General features: G+C 51.1%; 1 protein-coding gene across 1 annotated transcript in view; it reads left to right on the top strand.

The window, feature by feature from the left end:
* Positions 1–478: 478 nt before the first annotated feature.
* PPP6R2 (protein phosphatase 6 regulatory subunit 2) overlaps positions 479–22879 on the top strand; it is a 61618-nt gene continuing 39217 nt past the window's right edge. Inside the window, exons 1-2 of the mRNA XM_090272211.1 lie at positions 479–627; positions 15649–15778. The gene's annotated coding sequence lies outside the window, so the exon portion shown is untranslated. The remainder of the gene's footprint in view (positions 628–15648; positions 15779–22879) is intronic.

The raw sequence follows: 22879 nt of genomic DNA, 5'->3' as shown, positions 1-22879 counted from the left end.
CCACGTCCCGGCTGCGTGCCCACGGAGTTCAGAGGCCACCCAGCCGCGCCAGAGGGAGGAGACCGCAGCCGGAGAGGGAGCGCCCGCCGCAGGTGAGTGGCCGTTCGGGGCGGTTGCTCTGCTGCTGACGTCGCATTAGCAAACCTGCTGCCGCAGACGCTCTGTCCCATGAGAAGGTCATTGCGCTCGTACAAAAATTCAGCGACGCGTCGGAGGGAAGAGCAAAGAGGGAAGGCCGCCGCCTCCCACCCCGCAGCAGTGGGCACCCTCGCGGTCCCTGCGCCGCTCGCTGGTCGCGGCCGCCCGAGTGAGCGGGCCCCGCCCCCTCCTGCCCCGCCCCCAGCGCGAGCGAGCGTGCCCTCGCGAGACCGCGCCCCCAGCGCGCGCGCGCCCGGCAGCCGCCGCCGCCATTTTGGAGCGACCCGAGCGCCGCTCGCGGCCTCAGCGGGTCCCGTGGCGCCGGCCGGCCCGCGCAGTGCCCGTGGGCGCCGTGTTCGTGGGCGCCGCGCCGGGCCGGGCCCATGTGCGTGCGGCCCGCCCCCGACCGCCCGGGCTTCGCCTCCGCCAGCGCCCTGGCCTCCGTCCGGGCCTCCGAGGAGCCGCCGCGACGCCCGGCCCGCGGGGCAGGTGAGGTCGGCCGCCCGCAGGCTCCTCAGCGCGCGCGCCGCTCCGGGCCGCGGGAGTTCCCGCTGTCGGTGCCTCCCAGGGGGCGCGCGCCGCCGTGTCCCGTCAGTGACGTGCCGTGGTCACCCCGTCCCGTCCGCCCCTGCCGGCCCCCGCCCCCGGGCCCGCTGTCCTCGCTCTCGGGACCCGCTCGGGGACCCCGCTCCGTCGGCTCCCGCTGACCCCGCCGTCATCCCTCCCTCCGCAGCCCCTTGCAGGCCGCCCTGCGCCTCCCGCGCGGCCTCCGCTCCTCTCCGGCTTCCGTGACTCCTGTCCGCTGAGCTCCGGGGGGAGCGGAGGGGCAGCGCACGCAGAGGCCCTGGGCGGCCTCCCCCGGGGCCCCGGTAAGACGGGCCCGCGAGAGCACGGGCTTTCCTGCCCCGCCGTCCCCTGCGGTCCCGTTCCCTGCGGGCCAGGCGGGAGCGGGCGCCGGGAGTGCCGTCGCGTTAGCAAGGGGCCCGGACCTGCGAGCGAGGGAGCCAGTGGTGCCGGGAGCGGCTGCGGCGCTGCCTCACAGCCCGGGGCGGGCGGCTCGGGGACGTCCGGCAGGCGGAGCAGGCGGAACTTGCTGGGTGGAGGGACAGTGCACTGGGGGTGACGGGCAGCGGAGGGGACTGACTGCTCACGGCGCGGCGGAGTCAGCGCCGGCAGGAGGGGACGGAGGGCTTCTCGGGGCCGGCGGCGGCAGGTGTCGTGCGGGGCCCGGGCTCCAGGGCGAGGCGGGCGGGTCGGTGGCGGAAGCCCTGGGTTGGCGCGAGCACGGGGCGTGACCGCCTGCCGCGCGCCCGCGTGGAACACGGTGTGACTTGTCCTCACAGGGACCGCGGGGCGGACAGGCTTGTGTCCCCGGCAGGCGCGCTCACGCCCTCCCCCACGGGGTCAAGGGAAAGGCTGGCTTTGAAGGCTGTTTTAGATCTTCCAGTAGTAGTGACCGCTGGTTACGTGTCAGGGTCTCCTGCGGGTGCGCGCGTGTGTTGCAGCGAAGCTTTATTTATCTTTAAGTTACGCTTTATGGGCTGTGCTCTCGCGTTTCCCTGACTTTCCCCCTCCGCCCCTCCGCCCCTCCGCCCCCTCCCACCGGGCAGCCGCCAGAACGCGCTCCGTATCCCTGATTCTGTCTGTTCTCCGTGTGGGCTTACTTTGTTTTTTAGATCCAGTTGTTGGTAGTTATGTATTTATTGGTCTTTTAATGGTCATAGTTTTTATCTTTTTCTTAAATGTGTCCCTTTGACATTTCATATAATAATGGCTTGGTGACGATGAGCTCCTTTAGCTTCACCTTGTCTAGGAAGCACTTTATCTGCCCTTCCATTCTAATGATAGCCTTGCTGGGTAGAGGAATCCTGGTTGTAGGTCCTTGCTTTTCATCACACTGAATACTTCCTGCCAGTCCCTTCCTGCCTGCAGAGTGTCTTCTGAGAAATCAGCTGAGAGTCTTATAGGCACCCCTTTGTAGGTAACTCTCTGCTTCTCTCTTGCTGCTTTTAAGATTCTCTCTTTATCTTGAATCTTTGGCATTTTAATGATGATGTGTCTTGGTGTGGTCCTCCTTGGGTCCAGCTTGTTTGGGACTCTCTGTGCTTCCTGGACTTGGATGTCTGTTTCCTTTGCCAAATTAGGGAAGTTTTCCTTTATTATTTTTTCAAATAGATTTCCAATTTCTTGCTTTCTTTTCTCCTCTGGCACCCCTGTGATGTGCATGTTGGACCTCTTGAAGTTGTCCCAGAGGCGGCTTACACGACCCTCTTTCTTTTGGATTCTTTTTTCTGTTTGTTGTTTCGGTTCCTCCCTGGGTTGTTTTTTGCTTCCTTATGTTCCAAGTCGTTGATTTGATTCTAGGCTTCATCCTCTCTGATGTTGTTTTCCTGTAAGTTGTTCCTTATTTCAGTTAGTGTGTCCTTCGTTTCTGCCTGGGTCTTTTTTATGCTCTTGAGACCCACTAAGTTCCTTGAGCATCCATATGACCAGTGTTTTGAACTCCACACCTGATAGATTGCTTATCTCCATTTCATTTAGCTCTTTTTCTGGAGTTCGATCTGTTCTTTCAGTTGGGCCATGTTCTCTGTCTCCTCATCTTGGCAGCCTCCCTGTGTGTGCTTCTGTGTATTAGGTGGAGCTGCTCTGACTCTGTGTCTTGGTCGTGTGGCCTCATGTAGTGGGTGTCCTGTGGGGCCAGGGGCACAGCCTCCCCCCATCCCCCAAGCTGGGCACTCGAGGTGCGCCCTTCGTGTGGGCTGAGCACACCCTCCTCTTGTAGCTGAGCCTTGGTTGCTGTTGGCAGGTCAGTGGGAGGGGTTTACCCAGGCCAGGCAGCTGCAAGGCCTGGCTGTGACCACTGACCACCCACCTCCGCCCTCCGTGGAGGGTCCGCTGTGCAGGGCAGGGTGGTGGTGCTCTGGCGTGGTCTGTAGTGTCCACCGGGTGCGCTGGCCCTGGGGGTCCCCGGGTGGTGCAGGCCAAGGTCAGCCCCCACCTGTGTCGTGCCCGGGCCACCCTGCCTGAGCTGGAAAGCCGCCTGAGGTGGCTGCTGCTGGTGCTGGGCTTGGAGGTTCCCAGGCGAAGCCAGGCTGTGAATCTAGGCAGGTGCTGCCAGGCTCCCTGACACAGGCTGGTGCTGCTCTGAGAGGCTTTAGGACGTTGTGCAGCAGGAGCCGGGACCAGCCGTTCATGGGGACGAGTCACTGTTAACAGCTTGGGTGGGTCTGTGAGTCGGGTGGGCAGAGTCTCTGGGGGTCTCCAGGGCGGGGCAAACAGTGTGAGCCGGGTGGATGGGGTCTCAGGTGTGGCACCAGCCGGCCGGCTCTGGGGGGCGGGATTGTTAAAGGGACAGTGGCCTCTGCTCGCCTCGATGCCGGGCTCTTCGGTTCCTCCCTGGGTGCCACTGGGGCCTGTCAAGCTGCCACCTGGTGCGGGAGCTCAGGGGTGCGTCTGAGCAGGTGAGTCCGCTTTGGGGCTCTTGAGGAGGACCTGCCTGGGGCTCCAGCAGCTTCTGCCACCAACTCGTCCCCGCTGGGTTTTGCAGCCAGGAGTTGTGGGGGCTTATCTTCCTGGCACTGGAGCCCTGGGCTGGGGGGCTGGTGTGGGCTGGGACCCCTCGCTCCTGAGATCCCCTCCCGGACGTTTCCACCACTCGTGGGTGAGGAGGTAGCCTGTTCTGCGTCTGCAGCCCTCCTGCCTGGCTGGCTGGATGTGGTTTCTTTGCTTCCGTGGTTGTCAGACTTGCATTCCACTCGATTTGTGACGGTTCTGAGTGATGACTGTTCTGTATTTTAGTTGTCATGTTGATGTGGTTGTGCGAGGAGGCGAGCCGTGTCCGCCTATGCTGCCATCTTGACCGGAAGTCCAATAAAGCTTTATTTAAAAAACAAGCCCAATGCTTCACCCTTTATTGTGTTTGCATCCCTGTTAGATAAAACATTCTGACATAAAGTACGTACATGATTTGGCGAATTTACTCTAAACCAGAGAGTGAAGAACAGTGCTAAATTCTCCATTTTGATATCTAATCCAGCGATCATTTAATTCTGAAGACAACCTAATGATGTAGTAACTCTTAATATTCCTGTTAATATTCATATGAGAACACCAAGGCACAAACAAATTAACTAACACACCTGGGGTCACAGTAAAGCAATGGGTGGTTATGCACCTGGTCATCTAAAGGCCGAATTCAATTCAGAAGATGCACAGGCGTGTCAGGAAGGCAGCCGCGTCCTCGCCCCAGCCCTCGGCCGTCTGCTTCCTCCTGGAGACCGTGCAGCAAGCCTCCCTCTTCTCATCAGCACAGAATGTGCAACTTTACAGTCTTTTATTCTTTAAAAAATATTGTACCATTTAAAAATTACTGACTATTTTACACCCGATATAATGTACAGATCTTAAATATATAAACATGATGAACTTTAACAAATGTATATACACACCATGGTGTCCATCACTCATGCCAAGATACAGAACATTCTTTCACCCCTAAAAGTGTCCTTGTGTTTGTTTTCAGGTATTACACCAACCCTCAAAATCCGAAAGCAACCGTATTTCTGATCTTTATCATTATAGATAAATTTTCCAGGTTCTTGAACTTCATGTAAATGGAGCCATAAAGCATATGCTAGTTTGTGTCTTCTTTTGCTCAGTGTAATGTTTTTGTGATTTATTGATTTTGATGCCTGTATCAATAGTGTGCTTTTTATCTGAGTACTATTTTTTTGTATGAAAATATCATCATTTGTTTGTCTCTTTTCCTGTTGATGGAATTTGGGGTTGCATTTACTTTTTCGCTGTTATGGCTAAAGTCCCTGACAATTCTTTTGCACGTATTTTGTGGACATATGTTATTTCTTTTGGCTGAATATCTAGGAGTGGGATTGCTGGGTTGTAGTATAGATGTGTGTTTAACTTTTTTAGAAACTGCCAAACAGTTTTCCAAATTGGTACCATTTTACACTCCCTCCAGTAATATATTAGAGTCCGTGTCTCTACATCCATGTCAGCACTTGGTATTGTCAGAGTTTTAAATTGTGGCCATTCAGGTGGTGGTGATATCTCACTGTGGTTTTAATTCGCATTTCTTTGATGACTAACAATGACAAGCAGCTTTCCATACGCTTATGGGTCATTTGTAGATATCTTGTGAGGTGTCAGGCCTTTTTGCTCCCTTTTTTATTGGATTGTTTGTCTTTTTATTATTTATTTTTAGGACTTTTCAGAGAGAGGGGAAGGGAGGGAGGGAGAAAGGAAGAGAAACATCAAATGTGTGGGTGCCTCCCGCGCACCCCCAACTGGGGACCAGGCCTGTGCCCTGACTGGGAAACGAGCCGGCACCCCTTTGGTTCGCAGGCCAGCTCTCCAGCTCCACCAAATACTGACCTGCTTTCTGAATGACCCATCTTGCATTATTTTTTTGGGTGAGGTGGATTCAGAGGACTTTTTTCCTCCATATGGGTTATATAATCATTCTAGCATCATTTGTTGAAAAGACTCTTTCTCCATTAAATTGCATTGGAGCCTTTGTTATAAATCATTTGCAGATGTGTGTGCAGGCTTATTTCTGGGCTTTCTGTTATGTTCCATTGGTCTATTTTTCAACACCAGACTCTGAATTACTGTAACTTAATGGTAAGTTTTAAAATTAGGTAGTGTAAAACCTTCACTTTAAAATTTTTTATTTATTTATTCGCTTGAGAAAGAGAGAGAGAAACATTGATTTGTTGTTCCACTTACTTATAAATTCATTGGTTGCTGCTGCTTGTATGCTCTGACCAGGGATTGAACCACCTTGGCATATTCAGACAACTTGAACCAACTGAGTGAAGGCCAGGGCAAGACCTTCACTTCTTTTCTCTATAAAATTTTCTTCAGTTTTAGAATACGTTTTTCAATTTGTACAAAAATTTTTCCTGGGAGTTTGTTTGGGATAACATTGAATCTGTAGATCAATGTTAGAACTGAATTAACTTCGGGTCTTCTGATCTGTGCACATGGTATAGCTCTCCATTTATGTAAACCTTTAATTTTTCTCAGCATTTTTTATAGTTTTCAGTATGATGGTATGCTTTTTTCATTAGGTATATTTGTAGATATTTGATACTTTTGATGTTATTTAAGACATTTTTATATTGTTTCTCAATTTTTTATTGTTAATGTACAAAAACACAGTTTGTGCGTATTGATCGTGTATCCTGCAGCTTTGCCCAGTCCACTTCCCAGTTCTCACAGTGTGCTTGTGTGTTACTTTGGGTTTTCTATGTACATAATCATGTTATCTGTAAATAAAGACAGTTTTGCTTTTCCTCCCCAATTGTTAGGCCCCTTCTTTCTTTTTCTTGCACTGTTGTCCTGGCTAGCACCTCTAACCCAGCGTTGAATAAATAGGAACGGTTCAGGTCCGTGGTTCAGGGAGTTGCCTTCTAGTCCAATTGTGTGGAGTGTTTTTTATCAGGAAGGGGTTGGATTTTGTCCAGTGCCCTTTCTGCATCTATTGAGATGATCATTTGGTTTCTATCCTTTATTCCATAGATATCGTGTCTTATATGAATTTATCTTCAGTTTTTAAAGCAACCTTGCATTCTTTATTATTTTTGAAAAGATTTTATTTACTTATTTTCAGAGAGAGGGGAAGGGAGGGAGAAAGAGAGAGAGAGACATTTATGTGCCTCTTGTACACAGCTCAGCCCGGGACTGAACCTGCAACCCTAACATGTGCCCTGACCAGGAATCGAACCAGTGACCTTTCACTTTGTGGGACAAGGTCCAGCTGACTGAGCCACACAGGTCAGGGCAAAGCTACCTTGCATTCCTGGCATTAATCCCTTTGGTGTAGAGTAACCCATTTTATGTGTGGCTGACCTTGGTTTACTAGTGTTTTGTTGAGGATTTTTGCATCTATGTTCATAAGAGATATCTGCTTACATATGACTTTATTTTGAGGCGATATCATGGGTTTTGGTGTTGGGATAACTGGCCACCTAGAATGAGTGGGACATTCTTCACTATTTCTGCAGATGGCATTTCTAGGTGGGATCATTGGCCTCAGTCTGAAGCTCTTCCTAAAGTGTTCCCTTCTTTCCTTTAAAAATTTTTTTTATTTATTTAGAAGAGAGGGAGAAACATCTATTTGTTGTTGTTCCACTTATGGACGCATCATTGGTTGGTTCTCGTATGTGCTGTGACTGGGGATCCCGCTGGCAGCCTTGGTGCATCGGGATGACCAAGCCCCCCAGCCAGGGCCTGCCTTCAGCATTTCTCACGCTGCGGCTGTGCCTGGGACAGGTTCCCTCAGCTTTGTTGTCTGGAAAGGTCTTTATTTACCTTTCGTTACCGTTCAGTGTTGAAGGATATTTTTGCTGGATATAGAATTCTAGGTTGAGAGTTGTTTCTTTCCCTCCATTGTCCTTGAGTGTTGTTTCTGGTGAGAAGTCAGCTGTCATTTTATTGTTCACCAGGTATCTCTTCCTGCTGTGTTTAAGATACTTATTTTATTAAGTAAATACATTTCCTATTTTGATTAATTTTTTTTTTTCTTTTTCTGTTTGATGGTGACTTTCTAAACCTGGTGTTTTTGTACTTAACCCTTCCTGGGATTTCCTGAGTCCTGTGGCTCTGAGTTGATGTATTTGATCAAGTTTGGGAACTTTTGGGCCTTGTTGTTCGGTATTGTCCTGCAGGTGCTGAGCATGGCAGTATTTAAAAAAGTATTTTCTCTTGCTGTTTACATGAGTGTATTTTGTAAATTTATTACTTTTCTTCTCTGTGTTCATTTTGTTATTAATTCCATCCAGTGACATTTAATTCCAGGTGCTGTATTTTTAGTTCTAGTATTTCCTTTCGGTTCTTCTTTCAAGTTTGCAAGTCTCTGCTAATTTCCCACCTGTTTATCCCTTCTGCCCTCTTCCCCCCCAATCCCTTAACATATGTTTAATTGCTCTTTTGAAGTTCTCATCTGTCAGATGCAACATATGGTCATATGTGGGTTCTGCAGGTTTTTTCCCTCTGATCATGGGTCATGATTTTTTTCTTGGCACGTCTAGTAGGTTTTGTTGTGTTGTGTGATAGACATTGTGGACAGTATGTTCTAGAGGCTCTGGTTTAGGTTGTCTTCCCTTGAAGAGTGTTAAGTTTTGTTCGGGCCAGCTGCTCAGTTACTGGGAGAGCATCTCATTCCTGTCGACGCTTTTTGAGGGTGGATCTGTTTTGTTTTTGCCTAAGTTCTAGGGCACAGCCCTTAGTTCTGGAACATGGCTTTTACGTGTAAGCGTGACCCTTCTGGGGTTTCCGTGGGAAATTCTTCTAACGTGGAAGAACTTAGACTCCAGCTTCTGTGTCCCGGCGTCGGACACCTGCTGACACCTGGGCTCACCTCCTCCACCCGCCCATGGCCGCCTCTGCCTGGTTGGCTGGTCTCTCTCTCTGAGCTTCACTGAGGTATAACAGACCAATAAAATGGAAAGGGATTTGAAGCAAATCATACTGTTATATACGCACACCTTGTGAAAGGTGTCTCCCCTCCTACCCATCACCCATGCCGTCATTTTCTTGTGAGAGCATTCACATTGCCCCTCTTAGCAAATGTTGGTGACGCAGCACGGTGCCGGGAGCGGCGGTCCGTTTCGCATTCAGTCCTCAGGCCACATGTATCTCAGAGCTGACAGCTGGCGCCTCTACCAGCCTCTTCCTACCCCCGACCCTGGCAGCCACTTTCTACTCTGTTTCTGTGAGTTTGACTATTTTCTTCTGTTTGGTTTCTTGGCGTCTCATTCCACTACGTATACTTGAGGAGTCAGCCAAGGATTTGGGAGGAATTTTAATGCAGATTTTGGGGATTTTCCCTTCAGTTTTCAGCTGTTCTGTGCCCCTGACCTCTGACCCCTTGTTTCTCCAGCAGGAAGAGGGGCCGCACTCCCTGGCCAAGGCCCGTGCCCAGCCCTGAGTGGCAGGCGGCCCAGCATTCCCTCTGCCCACGATCCTGTTCCCTGCAGTTTCTGCCTCTCTTCAGTTGGTCTCCAGTCCCTTCAGATAGCTATTTTTAATATTTTGTCCGGAGTTTATGATTATTATCAGCGAGCTGCCCCTCCACTTCTGGAGCCAGAACTCTCAGACTGGACCTTGAAGCCCTGCATGACCCCGGCCAGCAGAAGGAGAGAAGAGAGGCCAGGGCTGAGCGGGGGCAGCCGCTGTGGAGGGGGCGGAAGCCTGCCCTGTGCGGGGAGGGGCGGCGCAGGGGGGGGTGCAGTAAGGCGGTGTGGAGTCCAGGGGCCCCCGGCGTGTCAGGCTGGGAGGTGGGAATGCTGCTCGGGGGCCCAGAGGCAGTCCTTGTAGTGACCGGCGCCCTTGACAGAGGCAGTTTGGGGATGATGGAGAGAGAGGCCAGATAGGAGGGGGCTGGGGACAGTGAGAGCAGACAGTTCCTTGAGGAAGCTTTACTGTGACCAGGAGTGGAGAAACGTCTGTGGGGCAGGGGTCTGTGTGCACGTGTGCGCGCATGTGCACACGGACAGGAGGGCACTGGAGACGCCAGAGGGAGGAGCGGCCTGGGCGTGGGCTGAGGGCGGGGACTGGGGGGCGGGGGCGGGGCTGGCCTGCGGGAGCACAGACCCTCTTCCGTCATAGCAGGAGGGACCTTGTGCTTGTTCTATAATCGGGGGTAAGGATGCGGGGGGTGGAGGACGCAGGAGAGGCAGTAAACGGTTGTTGTGTTCATTGTGCGTCCCAGTGACGAGTGACTGAGAACAAGTCTTCATTCCAGTCACGAGTCGGGGGTGGGGAGCCCTGTTCTGGTGGCGCTCAGCCGGCCGGCCCCTCTCTGCTGCTTTGTGTGACTGGGGCCTTGGCTGGACGCTCAGGCCTCTTCTGCAAGGTCTTGTCACCCTAGGGAGGTTGGGTGGGTCTTCACACACTAGTCACAGGATTCCAAGAGGCTGAGGGTGGAAGCTGTGAAGCTGCTGGACGTGGAGACTCAGAACTGCGCCTGTCCCTCTGTCCCCCTCATGCCACCGTCTGGTGGTTGCAGCAGGTCACAGGGGTCACGGGATGGGCAGATGCAAGAATCTATGCCTACTGTGTGCTTCTCTGAAGTTTGTCACAATTGTCTTAAGAGGGAAACCAGCTTCTTAAGAAAGAATAGGATCGTCAGGCTATATTTCATGTTCACTTGAGGTTTGTGGCCATTAATTTAAAATGAGTGAAACTCACCCTGGCTGCTGTGGCTCAGTGGACTGAGCACCGGTCTGCGAATCAGAAGGCCGCTGGTTTGATTCCCAGTCAGGGCACAGGCCTGGGTTGTGGGCCGGGACCCCGGATGGGGGGCGTGCGAGAGGCAGCCAATTAAACATTGATGTTTCTCTCCCTCTCTTTCTCCCCCCCTTCCCCTCTCTCTAAAAATAAATAAATAAAATCTTGAAAAACAAAATAAAATGAGTGAAACTCAAGCCAGGCTTCCTCAGGGCAGCTTTCCCTGGGTAAGGACCCCTTGCCCCCAGTGGTAACAGTCACTGACCCTTCCTGGGTTCTCATTGTTTTATCCCATTTCATATTCACATTGACTCTTTGAGGTACACGCTGTTGTCATCTGCGCTTTATAGTTGGGGGCAACAGACACAGAGAGTTGGAGACTTAGGTCAGTAAGTGGAGGGTGCTGCAGGCCAGGCAGCTGCCTCTGGAGCTGAGGTCCCAGCCACTGGCCCATGGCCTCTGCAGAAGTCATGCCTCCCTGTGGGAGCTAAGTTCACGGCCCCCCCTGGGCAGGCTGGTTCCAAGCCTGGACTTTGCCCCACCCTGGCAGCTCAGTATTTTTATCCCTGTCTCCAGGGATGCCCCAAGGCACAGGAAACGGGGTGGTTCCATGCTCAGGGCTGGAACATCACAAGCTGTGGGCCCCTGAGCCTGCCCGGCCATCTTCCTCCCTGGGGGTTCCTGTGCCGCCTTCCTTGCCTCCTCAGCCCACCTAGGGCCTCCCTCTGGGCTGCTTTCTGCCCTCAGACCTTCTGGAGCTTCTACGCAGGAATTTGACTCCCACCTCTCAGCCACTGACCGCTTCCTTTGTTCTTACTGCATCATAACTCACATATCCTAAAATCCACCCTTTTCAGGTGTACAACTCAGTGGCTTTTAGTATATTTACAAGTTTGTGCAGCCATCACCACGAGCTCCAGAACGTCTTGCCACCCTCAGAGACCACTGCTCCACTCTGAAGACCCTCACCTCCCCCAGAGCCCCTTTGCCCCCGATTGAGAGCCCTGCTCTGCCGCTTTCTGGGCTCTGCCAGCGGCCCTGCGTGGACCACGCAGCCCTGGGCAGTGCCGCTGGGGGATCTCTGCAACCTGTTCCACTTCTCTCCCTGCTTGGGTAGCTCCCCTTTCTCTCTCTCTCCTGGGCTAGAATTTGGTGTCATGGGGAGACGGAGAACATGGACTTTGCTGCTAGCCAGCCTGGGTTCAAGTTCTAGAACTGACATTTATTAACCTTGCGGCCTGTGCCAGGCACGGGACTTTCCTCTGTGAACTGGGGCTGTGGTGAGCTGCCTGCGCGTGAGCTGCCCCGGAATGCTGAGCAGATGCAGTGAAGCATCTGGGGTCATGGACTTGCGCTGCTCACCTGCAAGGAGTCTGTCCTGTGACCCAGCGGCTCTGCGTCCAGGAGAGTAAAAGCTACATGAAAGGATGCGTGTTCAGAATGTCCGGGCAGCCTTGTTTGCAATAGTGAGAAATCAGAAACAACCTGAAAGTGACTACATAGGAATATGGGCAAAAGTACCTTTTTATATAAAGGAAGAGGGCCTATTGTATTTAACATGGAAGAAGTAAAAGTACCCGTACTGGTGTAGATAATTCTCTAAAGCATAACGTTGAGCTTAGCACAGATGGAGAGCACAAATACATGTTACCCAAGTATTCCAGTCTACTCGTAAACCCGTGCGTTACAGGTACGTGAGTAGTGAAAGAACGTAGTTATGGATACTGCAAGCTACCTATTATTTTTGAGAAGAAAGAGAGTGGAATGGATTGTGGTTGCTTAATGTGTTAGAAATGTTTGGTTTCACTTTTGTCCTGACCAGCGTGCTCAGTGGGTTCGGTGCTGTCTCATAGAGCAGGGTCACTGGTTCAGTTCCCTGTCAGGGCACGCGCCTGGGTTGCAGGTTTGGTCCCAGGCCGGGGTGTGTGTGGGAGGCAGCCTGTTGACCTCGTATTGATGTTTTTCTCCCTCTCCCCAAAAATAAATAAATAGAATCTTTAAAAAGATAGAAACATTTTTTAAGTAGGAGGCATGTGTGAAAAATTGTTAACATTTATTAAATCTCAATATATGGGTATTTGTTATACTCTTCTGTGTACCCTTTCCTATTAACAATTTTTTAAATAATTTAAAATAAAAACATTTAAAACCAGATTATTAGGTGATTTTCTGAAAGGGCTGTACACAGACTCTTTCTTGTGTGAGTGCTGAGGAAGGGCTCGGGGACGCGCGACAGGAGTGGCTGTGGTTGGATTTTGGATTGAAGAGCAGGCACGACTTTGCCAAGTGGGGAGGGCGGGGGAGGGGCGGGCCAGGCCGCGGGGCCCGGTGCCGCGTCAGCAGGGAGAGTGGTGAGCGCTGCTGTGGTTAGAGAGCCAGCGGTGGGGAGCAGGGGTCAGAACCCAAGCGCACGGGTGTGCGGTGGTCCCTAATTAGGTGCCCTAAGGCAGAGGCCTGCGGGGAACGGGCAGGATGTTCTTTGCTCCCTTTGGATTGCGTGTTTCTGTGACTCTGTTGGGTCTTTGTATATCTTTCATGTCTCCACTTAACCTATCGAGTCTTTCCTCTAGGGTCCGAGGTATGGGAACCGGGTACAACAGCTGTTGAAATTTTTGTCTCCTAATTCCATCATCCGTGTCATTTCTGGGTGGGTTTTGATTGATTTTTCTCTTCATTATAGTTCCTGTTTTCCTGCTTCCTTGCATGCCTGGTAATTTCTGATTGGATGCCAAGACGCTGAATTTATGTTGGTGGATGCTGGGTATTTTTGTATTTCTATAAATATTCTTGACCTTTGTTCTGGGTTGGGGTTAAATTACTTGGAAACAGTTTGATTCGGGTGGGTCTTTTAAGCTTTGTTAGGTGGGGCCAGAGTCATGTTTAGTCTAAGGCTAATTTTGTCCCAACCCGAGGCAGGAGTCTTCTGAGTACTTCGTGCAGTGCCCCGAGAATTAGGAAGTTTTCCACTGTGGCCGGGACAGTGACTGTCCCTGGCTCCAAGTGGACTCCGAGGATTGTTCCCGTTAACCCTTCCGAGCGACACTTTGTCTGGCTTGGATGTCTGCCTCACACTTGCGTGCTGATCAGGGCCCACCTCCTTGCCACTCTGCGCCCGGCAGCGTTCTGCCTGCGGAGCCTGTGCCTTGGCCCCAGGACCCTGCTGGACTCCACAGGCTCCGCAGCTGTGGCCCAGAACTGTCCTCCGGGCAGAAAGCTGGGCAGGGAAAGGGCTCCTCCTGTGTCCCTCCTGAGGGCGCCACTGCTCTTCATTGCCCGGTGTCCCGTGTCTTGAAAACTGTTCCATATGTTTTACCCTTTTTTTTTTTTTAGTTGTTGCAAGTGGGAGGGTAAATCTGCTCCCTGCTATTTCATCTTTGCTAGAAGCGAAAGGAGCAAGAACAAGTTTTAGACTGAAGGTGGCCTTTACAGCAGCCACTGGACCGATGTGAACACTGTCCCCTTTCTGGTTGGAATGTCCAGGAGGGAGGGCAGAGGTGGCCCTTTCCTGGGTGGACATTAGGGGGATTCTTGTGTTTAGGGCAGGAGATGGGGACAGGGCTTGGGGGAGGGCTCCACAGGGAAACCCAGGGCTCTGACTGAGGTTCTGAGGGCGTGGGGAGCGGACAGGCCCACCGTGAGTGACGGCAGCATCCGGGCTGGAGGGCACAGGCGACAGAGGCTTGTGCGCGGTAGTGGGAGGGGTGACTGCATCCAGGGCGTGTGCCCGCTGCGGAGGGGGCGTGCTCCTTCCCTGGCCACGTGTCCCTCCTGGCGCCCTGGCTGTTTGGGGCCCACATGCCCGTCCTTCCTCCAGCTCCAGCCAAGCCGGGTTTGTGGAGTGGGTGTGTCTTAAGGGAGACCTTGGTTCCGGGGGACACTCGGCACGCTCAGGTCAGCCTTGCAGAGATACTTTCTTATTTTGAAAACTTTGTATAAAGTGCTGAAAAGCCAATTTTGTTGAATTATTTAGCTTAATAATTTGAATTATGAAATGTTAGATGTAAGATTTACCTATTTTAGAAGATGATAATGTTGACTTATTTCTGGCTTACTAGCACAACTTTGATTGCCTTTTTTTGTTTGATTTTTATATGAAATTTCAAAACACAAATGTACACCTGAAACCTATATGATTTTATTAGCCAGTGTCACCCCAGTAAGTCCAATGAAAACAAAACACGTGTGGAGAACACGCTGTAATGGACACCGTGTACACGTCACCCGGCAATCAGCATTTTGCCATTTCTCTTCTTCATCTGCCCTTTTCCCTTGGACACTAAAACTCTGGTTCTTGTTTTTTGAAGTATTTGAAAAGCAAATACCAGAAATAATGTCATTGCATCATGAATATTTCTCTTCTTCTGATAAGGGCAGTTTTTATTTTTAAGGACATAGCTACCATCCCGTTATTCAGCTAAGGGAATTCACGGTAATTCCTTAATATCATCTAATGCCTGTCCATACTCAGATTTCTCCAGTAGCTTCAAAAATATCCTTTTCCATTTGATTTGTCCTAACTGGATCCAAAAAGATCTGAGTGTTACTTTTGCTGATAGCCAGTTGTTGCTCAGGTCTGGTTTTCAGGGGTAAAGTCGTGACCTTCCTGCATGTGCCCTGTGAGTTGCCCAGGCTCCCCAGGGTTCTGCTTCTGCTCAGACCTGGGGTCAGGCACTCACTGCGCAGTGCTGGTCACTGGACTTGGAAGTGGCATTCAGAGACTTTGTGAGGGAGTACCAGTCACCTTGTGACCAGGAATGTGCATTTCTTTAAAAAATTTTTTTGTTTATTGATTTGAGAGAGAGAGAAACATGGATTTGTTGTTCCACTTACTCTTGCTCTCATTGGTTGCTTCCTGTATGTGCCCCAACTGGGGATCGAACCCACAGCCTTGGTGTGTCCGGATAACGCTCTAACCCACCAAGCTGCCTGCCCAGGGCAGGAATATGCATCTCCTAAGGTGACAGTATAAAGTTGGGAAACCAGATGACTCCGCGGAGGAGCCTCCCACATGGCTGGGGTCCGTGCGTGCCAGCCCGGCCGCTGAGCTCCTTCCCCCGACGGGGTGGCGGGTGTCTGTGGTCCGTGCCAGGCTCTGGAGCGAGCAGCGGCAAGGGGTCTGTTGTTCTGTCCTTCCGGGGGTTCTGGTCATTTGAATCCTAAGTATAGATACTCATTTTTGTTTTCCTTTTTCATAACACTTTGGTAATTGACTTCACAAAAACAGAATTTAAAAAAAGATTTTACCCTTCTATTTTTCAGGTGAAGAGATTATAAATCTTCTACTGAATGAAAAATTTTTTCTTAAAGTTACATATACTCCAAGAAAACCCCCCAAATGTTTTCATATTTTGCCTGAATACAAAATTTAAACAAGAAGTTTCCACAGAAGGTAAGATGGTTTTCCTTCTTCATTGTGCTTTACTGTGCAGTTTGTGCAGATACACCGTGTACGTTCAAAGATGGGCGACAGCAGAAATTTAGTTTCGAAGCGTGTGAATGGTCTGTTGTTTTTTGGTGGTTTTTTGATCCTCCTGAGTCTGGTTTTGAGATGCTGTGTTGTGGAGAAGTTACTTGGTGTCTCCAACCAAAGTGTAACCCAGATAAAAAGGGGTATAGTCACGCGCGTGTAGTGGGGTGCAGCGTGTGTGGGTGGTGGGGCACACGTGAGCCAAAGCCTTCCACTGCCATGGTGCCATCCAGAACACACTGTCCTTGTAGAAGATGCGGAAGGGAGGGAAGGACTCGCGTGTCTAGTGGATTGGGGGCCCCTAAAAAGCTCTCGCCTTGCACTTCAATTAGGTGCTGGGTAACGTACAGTAAATACAGTTTCTTGTGATCACTTCGGTGCATTAAAAATTAAGATACTGCTTTAAAGGCCAGAAGAGAAAAAGGAAAAGGAGCCGTGAGCACCATGGCAGTGCCCCTTTGCTCCTTGTGGAGGAAACGGGCCCTCCTCAGAGGAAAGCATGGGCGGTGTGGGCCTTTGGGGTTTTGTAGATTAAATGTAAGCAAACTTGAACTTGGTCAGAAAACACACATGCCATCGTGAGGAAGAGTTAGCAAAATGAGGTGCTGAGGCCTGCAGATACTGAAGAAGCAGATGCAGTGTGTACAGTATAGTAATATAGGAAATGTCTGAAGGGATACTTGGAGAATGAAAGTGAGGGATGCAAAAGTATCACAATGACCCAAGTAGAACTTCCAGAAATGAAGGAAGGTTGAAATGAAAAACTCAGTACACGCGGATGGACAGGGCAAACGAGGCTGAAGCAGCACAGTGCGCAGCCGTGAGAGGTTGGGGGCAGAGCAGAGGGTTAAGAGCACACGCAGCGAGAATAAGACACTGAGTGAAGGAGTCGCTGGAGTCCCAGAACAGAAGCACCCGTGTCCCAGCAGAGCAATGAAAGGAACACCCCGCACACTGGGACCGTGTAGCTGGAAAGAGAGAGGTCCTTGGGGAGCGGTAAGAGGTCACCTACAAGGGAACAGCATTAGGTTGACAGCAGGTGTCTCGTCAGCATGAGTAGAAGCCAGTTGGAAGTGGAGTAATTCTTCAGAGTGGTGAGAGAATATACATTTCAGTGTATAGAGTTGTGTGTTGGGTATGTTTCGCACAAAAAAGAGCAGCGTCTTATGTTTTTGATAAATGTTAGGCTAGGTTATTCAGACCACCCTCTATCCTTCCAGCCCTACTCTATGGAAAGCAACTAAAATTTTTGGATTCCAAAAAAAAGAAGAAAAAGAGCAATCAAAAAACTGACAATATAGCGATGAAGTTCTAGACCAAAATATAACACAAAACAGGAACCCAGAAAGGCACTCTGAGCACATAGGCTGGGATCTGCCTTTGCCTCAGGGGCATTCCATCGTCTGGACCCCCCCCTCCCCCCACTTTGGCCCCCTGAGGCCTGCAGCCTGTCACAGCCAGAGCCTGCAGGACACCCTCTCGCACTGCCTGGCGGTTCAGGGTCGTCAGCATGACTTTGGTTTGTTCCTGGTTTGGTGCTGCTTTCAGGCACCCTACAGACAGAGCCTCTGGAGGAAGGTCCTGTCATCCTAAGATGCAAAGAATCCTTACGGGCATTTTTGAAGGATACTGATTAGTGCACAAAACTGAGCAAACACACACGGAAGTAAGGCACCGTGAGCGAAAACCAGTCGAGACAGAGCCTGTGATACCTGCAGGAAACTGAAAGGTGGCCTGTAATCTTTGAAAAAGGATTGCCTAGAAATGAAGAATACAGTACAAGGTGGGGCAACAGTAGTGGTACAATTGTGAGTATGCAGTACAGTTTGCTCTCGTATTATTGTTTATTAATTATATCATTTTCCATACATCTGTAAAGTCACTTTTATCCCCCCTGCACGTGGGTTTGATATCGACTCATTTGCAGGGCAGAGAAAGTCAGTGAGCCAGACGAGGGCAGGTCCCCTGGCATGGAGCAGAGGGGAGGCGGCGCGAGGGGTGGAGGGCGCGTCTCTAACGTGTGTTTAATTGGTGTTTTATGAGGAGACGTGAGGATGGGGACAGATTTATTATTTGAAAAGATAAAGGCTAAAGATTTTCAAGAATCGGTGAAAAAACCCAGCCTGCAGATTCAGAGAGACCAGTGAACCATAGCAGGATAAATAAAAAGATGACGTCCAGCAGTCAGGAGAGGGTAACCCTGCAGAGCACTGAAGACAGAGACCTGAATCCAGAGAAGGACAACAGACTGAAGTCGCCTGCACAGTGGTGACTGACGCTGCCCAGCCTGTGCAGCCGTGGGAGCGAGGCGCTGGGGGCTCACATCCCCACGGTCCCCCGGCCGCCTCGCCTCTGCTTTGTGTCCCACTCTTCTCAGGGCTCTGTCCTGGCCAGCCTGCCCTCGTCTGGCTCACCGATTGCTCTGCCCTGCCCTGCAGCTGACTCGGTGCTAAGCCCATGTATCATCTTCTATATTTCTAGACGTTCTGTTTGGTTCTTCTCAGGCAAACGTGTCTTTCAAGAATGAGGAGGAAATAAAGACGTTTGTAGGAAAATAAAAACTGAGGAGCTGGTCATTGGCAGTGCTTTCCTGAGGCACTTCTAAAGCAGGTGCGGACGAAGGGGTCCCACGTGGAAGAACTGAGACTCGGGAGAGTGGGAAGCAGAGAGCAGTGAGTGCTGTTCTTCATCATGACAGTAGCAGTGTCTTTCGGAGTAAAATCCAGGTGGACTTACAGCAGCATGTCAGTCCAGAAGAGGGGGTGTGGAGGTAGAAGCCCGTGGGCTTCGTGGCAGCCGGGTGCCGGGGCGGCGCTGGTTCCCTACGGACCTCAGTGCGCGTACAGCCTGCAGCTGCTAAGGAGCCACTGGGGCGTGTAGGTAGCATGCAGCCTCCCGAGTGGTGGCAATGGGGTGGGACTTCCTTCTTTCTGACTAAAGAGCCTTTTAGCCGCCCTTGTGCTTGGTGATACGTTGCAAGCTTTCCCTGGGACGGTGCAGGAAGGTAGGGCTGTCTGCTCTGGACGCTCCTGTTGAGGACCAGGATGGAGGTTTTAGCCAGACCAGTAAATTGGAAAAATGAGGAAGAAGATAAAAGAATTTGAATGGAAGAAACAAAACTGTTGTTATTCATTGATATGATTATGTATATGTAGAAAGCCCCAAACACTCTAAAGATAAATTAATCAAGTTAATCCCTTAGGAAGTTGCTGAATACAAAGTCAGTTTATAAAAATAATTATCATTTACCATCAACAAACACATTGCAGTTCAAAAGTCGTGCGTATAGTAGCATTATGAATAAAAAGTACCTAGGAATAAATATAATAAAAGATGTGAAGCCTCTGTGGAGAGCACTTTAAATTTTTAAGGAAATTGAAGAAGGCTTGAGTAAATGGACAGGTATACCCTGATTTTGGATTAGAAAACTTCATGTTGTAAATGTGCCAGTTCTCCCAAAACCGACCTAGAAACTTATCATAATTTCAGGCAAAAATCCCAAGAGGTGTGTGGGGTCAGGAGGGTGGAATTGATAAGCTGACTTTAAAATTATCAGAAAATGACAGGGTCCATGAAAACTTTAGACCTTTTGAAGAGTCCAGTTTATTCTGTGAGTAAAAGGTCTTGTTGAGACAGCGTTTTGAAAGCCCCGCGTGCTGGTGTTCTCGGCTGCGGCAGCGTGCCTGTCAGCCCGGGCGGCCCGGGCCAGCCCTGGTCTCGTGCCCAGCGTGCCCTTGCGCCACAGTGCCTGTGGGAGCCTCGTTCCGCTGTTTTGGAAGGGTGACCACTCGTGGTTAGTTTAGTGTGTGTGGTGGTTATTGTTTGAGTTGCTCACGTTTTCCCAAATGTGCAGCTCTGAACCAAGGAACAGCGTCTGCTAATGGCTGGTGGCGGGCAGGGAGGCCTGCCGGCGCGGGGCTCTGGGGCCTTCGCGGGCCTCTTAGGCCACTCCCCGCTTGCAGCCGCACAGACGGCTGCTGTCCGGCACCACCACCAGCACGGCTGAAACGCGTGGGAAAAGGTAGGGAGTGAACCCTCGTGGGGCGTGTGACACATGTCAGTGACCCCACGTCTCTCTCATTAGTCCAAGTGTTGGTTGAGCATCTCATGAGTGCCTGGGTTGCTTAACTCCTCTGTGAGGGACACGTGATCATTATATATATATTATTTAACTTATTTACTTATTTTTAGAGAATGGGAAGGGAGAGAGAAAGAGGGAGAGAAGCATCAATATGTGGCTGCCTCTTGTGCGCCCCCAACTGGGGACCTGGCCTCCAACCCAGGCATGTGCCCTGACTGGGAATCGAACCTGCAGCCTTTTGTTCGCAGACCTGTGCTCAGTCCACTGAGCCTCACCAGCCAGGGCTTGGAAAACGTGATGATTGATTTTATAGGTGAAAAAGCTAAAGTTCGGGGAGGTTAAGAAACTTGCTCAAATTATATTAAGGTGAAGACCGAACTGTGCACAAAAGGGCCCCGAAGAGCAGTGGCTTAAAGGAGGCGGGTCTGTGGTTCTTTCTCAGCAGGGTCTGCCCCGTCTGGCCGCTTGCCTTCACCCCTGGCTCTCAGGTGTGCTGTCTGAAGGGTTGCTCTGCTTCCTGCCGTCTTCCAGGAGGCATGAGGGCCAGAACCCCAGCCCTGTGCTCCGCTCTGCTCAGCTCCTGGCCCTGTGCATCCACCACACCCCACGGTGTCTCAGGAGGAGCCAGCCTCTCAGAACCCCCGTCAGCTCAGACACAGCCGGGCTTGTTGGTCATCTGGTCGCACAGACACTCACTGCTCTCCATGGACTTGCGTCGCCACTCCTCCCAGGCCAGACAGGGTTCCAGGGGGTGTTGGTAAGAGCTGGACCCCGGCTCTTTGGGAGTAAGAAAGCCTCCTGGTCTGTAGCGTTTGTTGCCTTCCAGGGCAGACACCTCCGTCGTGTTCTGTTTAAGCTCCTGCCGCGGCGCCACTGACGGGGGGGGGGGTTTGGGGGAGGTGCACCCTGAGCTCTGGTGGGCGGTGTGGGCTGCTGCAGCACCCCCGAGCCTGCTCTCTGCGGCACAGCGACCTTGTCTCTTTCCTGCCCCCCTTTGCAGTCAGGGTCTGTGAGGGGACGTGTGCAGGCCACGGCTCTAGGCTCTGCTCTGCGAGACGGGGGCTCACTGCTCCCAGTTTATAGCGAGGAAACCGAAGTACCAGTGGCCACGTACCTGGCCTCAGGTCACACTGCAGGTCCAGGACTTTGATCATAATCAGATTCTAATTTCTCTTAGCAACAGTCAGCACCTCAGAGTGTTCTCTCGTGAAGGGCTCTGTTTGGAACTAATGGCCATATGGCAGCATTTCTCTTTGGAACCTACATTCTGTCTGATGATCATGCTAACTGGAAAAAGTAAATAGAGAAGCAGAACTTCAAGTTCTATTTGGTGGCTGTGGGATCCGCGTCTGGAAGGTGTTGGTGATACTTTGTTTGGCATTCCAGAGAGACCGGAGGGCGGAGGGCGTTGTCAGGGTGTGGCTGGATTTGCTGCTCAGGTGTCATCCAGGGGAGCAGGAGAGCCCTCCCTGTGGGGAGACCAGCTGAGCAGAGACCAGCGTTTCTGCAGGGCATCGAGTGGGTGCTGGGACATGAGGAGCATTTGGAAGGAAGCGGGCAGTGTGGCCTGAGAGCAGCCCCTTGGACGCGGACGGCTGGTGCAGTGCTGTCGCGATGGACTTGCCAAGGGCTGCCACAGACACAACCAGGTTTTTTTGTTTTGTTTTGTTTTTTAAAAGAGTTAGTTTATTTACTTTTAGAGATGGGAAGGGTGGGAGAAAGACAGGTAGAGAAGCATGATATGTGAGAGAAACATTGATTGGCTGCCTCTCGCACACCCCAACAGGGACCTGGCCCGCAACCCAGGCCTGTGCCCTGAGTGAGAATCGAATCCGCGACCTTTTGGTTTGCAGGCCAGCGCTCAGTCCACTGAGCCACACCAGCCAGGGCATGACCAGTGTTTCATAAAATGCATAGGTAGCTGATGGAAACAGAAATATTGTTTTACAGAGATTTTTGACTTAATGGCGTAGCAGAATGTGCAGATATGAGCAAGCGAGCCAATCGCCTAAATTAATGGTCAAGAGTCACCTAGTTTTATTTCATGTGTAAGGGTGGTGGTAAAAGCAACAGAGGTTCTTAAATGGCGAGATGAACAAAATATTGTAAGTGTAATGAGGTAAGTTTTTCTCTTAAAACTGTATTTTTCAAAGTGAGGCATTATCCTTAATCCTGAAATTATGGTTTCCTTTTTTTGATATTTAAAAATCATTATTTTCTGAAATTAGGCAATTGTAGAGGTTAGTTTGTTCTTTCCTTTCTTTTTCTTTTTTCTTTTGTGTATCTTTTTTTCTCTCTTTCCCTGGAGCCAGTCCTCAAACGCTGCCGCTGCCTGTCACCTGCATTTCTGTGATGCCCTAAATCCTGCTGTCCCTTCACCATCGTCACAGCACCTTCACCAGGAGTCGATTCCGTCTGAGAAAACACTTTCTGCTTATCCGTAAGCACCTCCTCATCCGTCCAGGTTCTCTCGTGAGGTGGCAGCCGTTCAGTCCCGCCTCCAGGCTCCGCTTCCAGTGCTCGTCCTCCCGCTGCTCTCACCGCGTCCTGAGGGACTTCCTCCACCGGGGCCTGAGCGCCCAGCGTCAGCCAGGAGCGTTGGGATCACCTTCTTCCGCACCCTGTTGCTGATGTTGTGGCCGCTTCCCTTGGTTCACTCGTGTTCTCACGGGCATCTAGGATGCTGAGTCCTTTCCAGGTCATCTCGCTCGATCCGTCAGAGGAGTCACTGCGGCAGCTGTGGTTTACAAGATGGGTTTCTTCAGTCATAAGGCTCGGAAGTCAGTCAGTCCCTGATCCAGGGGCCACAGAAAGGCGCGAAAACTACCCTCATCTCGTCGTCCGTCTCCATCAAGAGCTCTCGGTGACCAGGCGCGTTGTCAGCGAGCAGTGAAGTCTGGGGAGAAGCCTTTTTTCTGAGCAGCAGCGGGTCTGCACAGCGG

Source organism: Furipterus horrens, unplaced genomic scaffold, assembly GCF_987537825.1.
Source record: "Furipterus horrens unplaced genomic scaffold, mFurHor1.1.pri manual_scaffold_4, whole genome shotgun sequence".
NCBI lineage: Eukaryota > Metazoa > Chordata > Mammalia > Chiroptera > Furipteridae > Furipterus > Furipterus horrens.
This window is presented reverse-complemented; position numbering and strand designations above follow the sequence as displayed.